Genomic DNA, 4,898 nt, shown 5'->3' with positions numbered 1-4,898 from the left:
AGGCAGAACCTCAACAAATTGAGATGATGCTCCGGAGCATTCGAGAAGCTGGGGACGGGGGAGACCATGCACTTAAAAATAGCAGTCTTCGATTTAATTTAAGATAATTTTGATGATATTTAATTTGTGTTTATATATGTGAGTATAAGGGGTGAGTGCAGACATGTCACAGTGTGACTTGGGGCGAGGGGGGAGGGAAGGGGGCGTCTTGATCGAAAGCAGAAGGAGTGACGACCCTAAACGTCAAACCCACTGCCTATGTTCATTGCGGGGAGTTCAGAGTCTGCTCCCGGCGCTGCCCTGCGGAATGGGCGCAGGCGCGACCCCGGCAGGACAGTTTGTGTATATATATTTTTGACCCAAGCGTTTAGAGAGTGTGGTTCAGACGGTGGGTATGCATTGTCAGTATCCCCGGATCCCTCCGTCTCCATCCTTTATAGACTTGTAAGATTAGGGGGAACTTCCGGAGTTACATGGTAGAAAGAAAAGTAGGATGTTACTGCCATACTGTGTGTCTTAATATTTAACTTATTCTGAACTATAGTCCACGCCGGTGTACACCTTTACTGTTGTAGACAGGAAGCATGATCGGTCCCATCTCGTGAAATTCGACGTTTACAGTTCTCTAAAAGCCCGGGGTAGGGAAAAAGAAGTCAATTTCATATGAAGACTTCAAGGTCACCGTCTTTGAACGTTATGGTTGCTTTAAGTAATGAAAAACATCCTTAGAGAGAATTGCGGGTGGTAAGAGAGAGTATTCCCATGGCCTAAAGGTGAAAGAAGCCAACAAGCTGTTACTGATTTATTTCAACGTTTAAAAATAAATAAATGTGACAACTTCAAACTTGTCTGTGCTTAAAGGGAGATAGATGTATTATTGTTCATCGGTTTTGTTACCCAGCTGTTCACTATTCCCGGTTTCCCAAAGTGGAAAAAAAAAAAGTGTATACAAATGAGTTTTCTATGATTTAATAAAAATATATGGCATACTTTTTGTTTAAGAAGACAAACATTTTGTAAAGCCAGTTTTGTTTTACATGGGCTGCTTGTTGTGTGGGTGCTGGTGGTCACACACACATACACACACTCACACACACACACTCACACTCTCACACTCACACACACTCTCACACTCACACACACCACGAATCTTACAGAGCTGAAAACCCAGGGGAGGGCTGGAGGACTGGCCCTCGGATCAGTAACCTCTGCCACCTCAAGACAGGAAAGGCAGCAATTCTTGAGGTCCAAAGAAAGGAAGTGGTACCCTTGGTCGGTTCGGCTCAGTGGATAGAGCGCTGGCCTGCGGACCGAAGGGTCCCGGTTTGATTCCGGTCAAGGGCACGGACCTCAGTTGCAGGATCCTCCCCAGCCCAGGCCCTGGTTGAGGCTCCTGCAGGAAGCAACCAGTCCATGTGTTTCTCTCACATCGATGTTTCTCTCTGTCTTTCCCTCTCTCTTCCACTCTCTATAAAAATCAATGGAGCCCGGCTGGCATGGCTCAGTGGTTGAGCATGGACCTGTGAACCAGGAGGTCACGGTTCGATTCCCAGTAAGGGCACATGCCCGGGTTGCGGGCTCGATCCTGTGTGGAGCTATATATATATGTGTGTATATATATATATATAATATTTTTTAATGACGTGTGTCTCTGTGGTGCACGCTGGTCCCTCTGGGGCCTTTCTCGCGCCTCACACTATGCTCTCTCTAGGGCAGTGATGGCGAACCTCTGACACGCATGTCAGAGGTGACATGCGAACTCATTTTTTGGTTGATTTTTCTTTGTTAAATGGCATTTAAATATATAAAATAAATAGAAAAATATGTCTTTGTTTTGCTATGGTTGCAAAGATCAAAAAATTTCTATATGTGACACGGCACCAGAGTTAAGTTAGGGTTTTTCAAAATGCTGACACGCCGAGCTCAAAAGGTTCGCCATCACTGCCCTAGGGTGTCTCCTTCACCCCCACGGCCTTAACTGTCTGCCCCAGCAGGGTCCTTGGAGCTGCCCTCTGGACTGTTCTTGCATATCACGGAATAACCAACAGCTTCTCCAGCTCAACCTGTCCCAACTCACTGTGTCATTTCCCTGCCAATCAACCTTTCCCTCCTCCTGCTTCTTTGCATTGAGGGATGGCGCCACCACCTGGCCAACTCCCGGTAAACACCCGGGGCCGCCCTGGGTCTGGTTAAGAGCCGGCTCTCCCTGTCCCACTGTTCTTAGCTACTCCACCTACTAACCCGGTGGCTTCGGCCAAGTAACAGCTTCTCTGGGTCTCCCCTCCTCCGCATTCGCCCCTCATCTGGGGCTTTCCTTGCGGACGAGAGGGGCCACATGCTAAGCTGACAAGCTCAGGGAAGGCCTGCGTGGCAATCTTGCAAAGTAACCACAAAGGACGGTCTGAAATTAAAACTTGAACTAGCCCGGCTGGCGTGGCTCAGTAGTTGAGCATCAACCTATGAACCCAGGAGGTCAGGGTTCGATTCCGGTCAGGGCATATGCCCGGGATCCCCAGGGTGACCCTGCCTTAGGGGGTATGCAGGAGGCAGCCAATCAATACTTCTCTCTCATCATTGATGTTTCTATTTCTCTATCTCTCTCCCTTCCTCTCTGAAATCAATGAAAAAAATATGTTTACAAACAAAAACAAAACAACAACTTTAACTAAAAGCAGTTGCAGTGGGTAGTCATGTCCTAGGCCGGTATTTTCCCTGACAAGGTCAATTTTTACTTAACTGAGCCTGTTGTCTTTTTGCATCTAAGATAACACACCTATGAAATGTCTGAGTAACTGGTAACTTCTCTTTCCCCCTCCACAACCAAATGCGCCCGGGCAGCAGGACAGGGACCATAAATTCCTTCACTGTTACTGTTATCATGTTCATTATTGATGTTAACTACCCCGCACCACCTCAGTAAAAGAAGTGTGTGTCTATCGTTTTATTTTTTGTCCACTCCCAGAGTCTTCCCAGCCTGGCTTTCTCCCGCCTCCCTCATCTATCACCAATGGATATCATGTAACCCACGTACGTCTCCTCTCTCGATTGTAACGTCTAAATTACAGCGGTTCTCAACCTGTGGGTCGCGACCCCTTTGGCGGTCGAACGACCCTTTCACAGGGGTCGCCTAAATACATCCTGCCTATCAGATATTTACATGATGATTCCTAACAATAGCAACATGACAGTTATAAAGTAGCCACGAAAATAATTTTATGGGTGGGGGTCACCACAACATGAGGAACTGTATTTAAGGGTCGCGGCGTTAGGAAGGTTGAGAGCCGCTGGACAAGGTGGGAGGGGGGTTAGAGATCCACCAAAAGACTTGTCTGCATGCACATTAGCATAACCGATGGACACAGACACTGAGGCGGTGGGGGCTGGCCCTCAGGGGTAGGAGTGGTGGCGGGAAGGGTTAATGGGGGCGGGGGGAGGAGACATATGTAAAACTTCAGACCAAAAAAAAATCAATCAATCAATCAATAAACAAGGTGAAAACCACCATTCTCCGGAGCATTATCCCTGTCCGTTGAGATTCTGCTTCCAGCAATTGTCGACAGTTTGACTCAAATAAACTCACAAAAATTCTTTACAGGTTTGAATGTTTTTACGTTAACGCAATCCACAGGCACGAATTGAGAACTCACCTACTGTGTGCCAAGCACTGCCGAGTGTACAGTGGTGAGGTCAACGTACAGGGTCCCTGCTCTGGTGGAAGTTAGAGGCCAACCAAGGAGACAGGTATGAAACCAAAAAGTAAAAATAAATTATATGCGCGGCCCGGCCTCGGTGGCTCAGTGGGTGAGCGTCGACCTATGAACCAGGAGGTCACGGTTCAAATTCCCGGTCGGGGCACATGCCTGGGTTGTGGGCTCCATCCCCAGTGTGGGGCGTGATGTTTCTATCTCTCTCTCCCTCTCCCTTCCTCTCTGAAGTCAATAAAAATATAGTAAAAGCAAACAAATAAACAAATTATACATGCGGAATTTCCAGAAGAGAGGTCTCTATCATCCACTTGCTAGCATCTCTCCTGGCCAGGCCCATCTGACTGAGGGGATGGGGTCATGACCTCTCCCCCTCAAGGTTGGCCACTCTGAGTCTCCCCTCCCAGGTGTGTGGCTACAGAAAGGCAACTTAACTGTCAATTATCAATGCAACTCTAAGTCTCCAGCCTTGAGGCAGCATCTTCATTTATTTTAAATATATTTTTTATTGATTTCAGAGAAGAAAGGAGAGGGAGAGAGAGACAGAAACATCAATGATCAGAATCATGGAATGGCTGCCTCCTGCACGCCCCCTACTGGGGATCAAGCCTGCAACCTGGGCAAGTGCCCTTGACCGGAATGGAACCTGGGACCCTTCAGTCCTCAGGCCGACGCTCTATCTACTGAGCCAAACCAGCTAGGGCTGGCATCTCCATTTATATTCAAATTAACCTGAGCCTCCACCGCACACTGATGGAGAGAAAACTGATCTCAGTAATCACTTTCCCCGTCAGCCTCAGAACATCAGAAAAGCATGGGCCTCCCAGATTCTGAGAGCATTCTTTCCAATCTGCAGACCTTCAACTGACAGGTGAGAACTCGCTTTTTGTCCTTAAACATAAGGATCAGACAATATCTACTCCTCTAATCAAGCTCTCAAAAACTATTTACTTTAGCCCTAGCCAGTTTGGCTCAGTGAATAGAGCAACAGCCTGTAGACTGAAGGGTCCCGGACAACCACTAATCTACTTCCTGCTTCCATGGATTTGCTTAGCCTAGATAATAAAGAGGTAATATGCAAATTGACCATCACTCCAACACACAAGATGGCTGCCCCCATGTGGTCAAAGATGGTCGCCCCCATGTGGACACAAGATGGCCACCACAAGATGGCCAACAGGGGAGGGCAGTTAT

At 47.6% G+C, this 4,898-nt stretch overlaps 2 protein-coding genes across 2 annotated transcripts in view; both read left to right on the top strand.

Annotated features, from left to right (window-relative positions):
- LOC102752090 (hepatoma-derived growth factor-related protein 3) overlaps positions 1–4,898 on the top strand; it is a 70,493-nt gene that overhangs the window by 640 nt on the left and 64,955 nt on the right. The gene's annotated exons all lie outside the window — the stretch shown is intronic.
- The window catches only part of BNC1 (basonuclin 1), a 32,115-nt gene that overhangs the window by 22,485 nt on the left and 4,732 nt on the right, over positions 1–4,898 (top strand). The gene's annotated exons all lie outside the window — the stretch shown is intronic.

This window comes from Myotis davidii, unplaced genomic scaffold, assembly GCF_000327345.1.
Source record: "Myotis davidii unplaced genomic scaffold, ASM32734v1 scaffold1221, whole genome shotgun sequence".
NCBI lineage: Eukaryota > Metazoa > Chordata > Mammalia > Chiroptera > Vespertilionidae > Myotis > Myotis davidii.
Note: the sequence above shows the minus strand (reverse complement) of the source record. Positions and strands in the feature narration are given on the sequence as shown.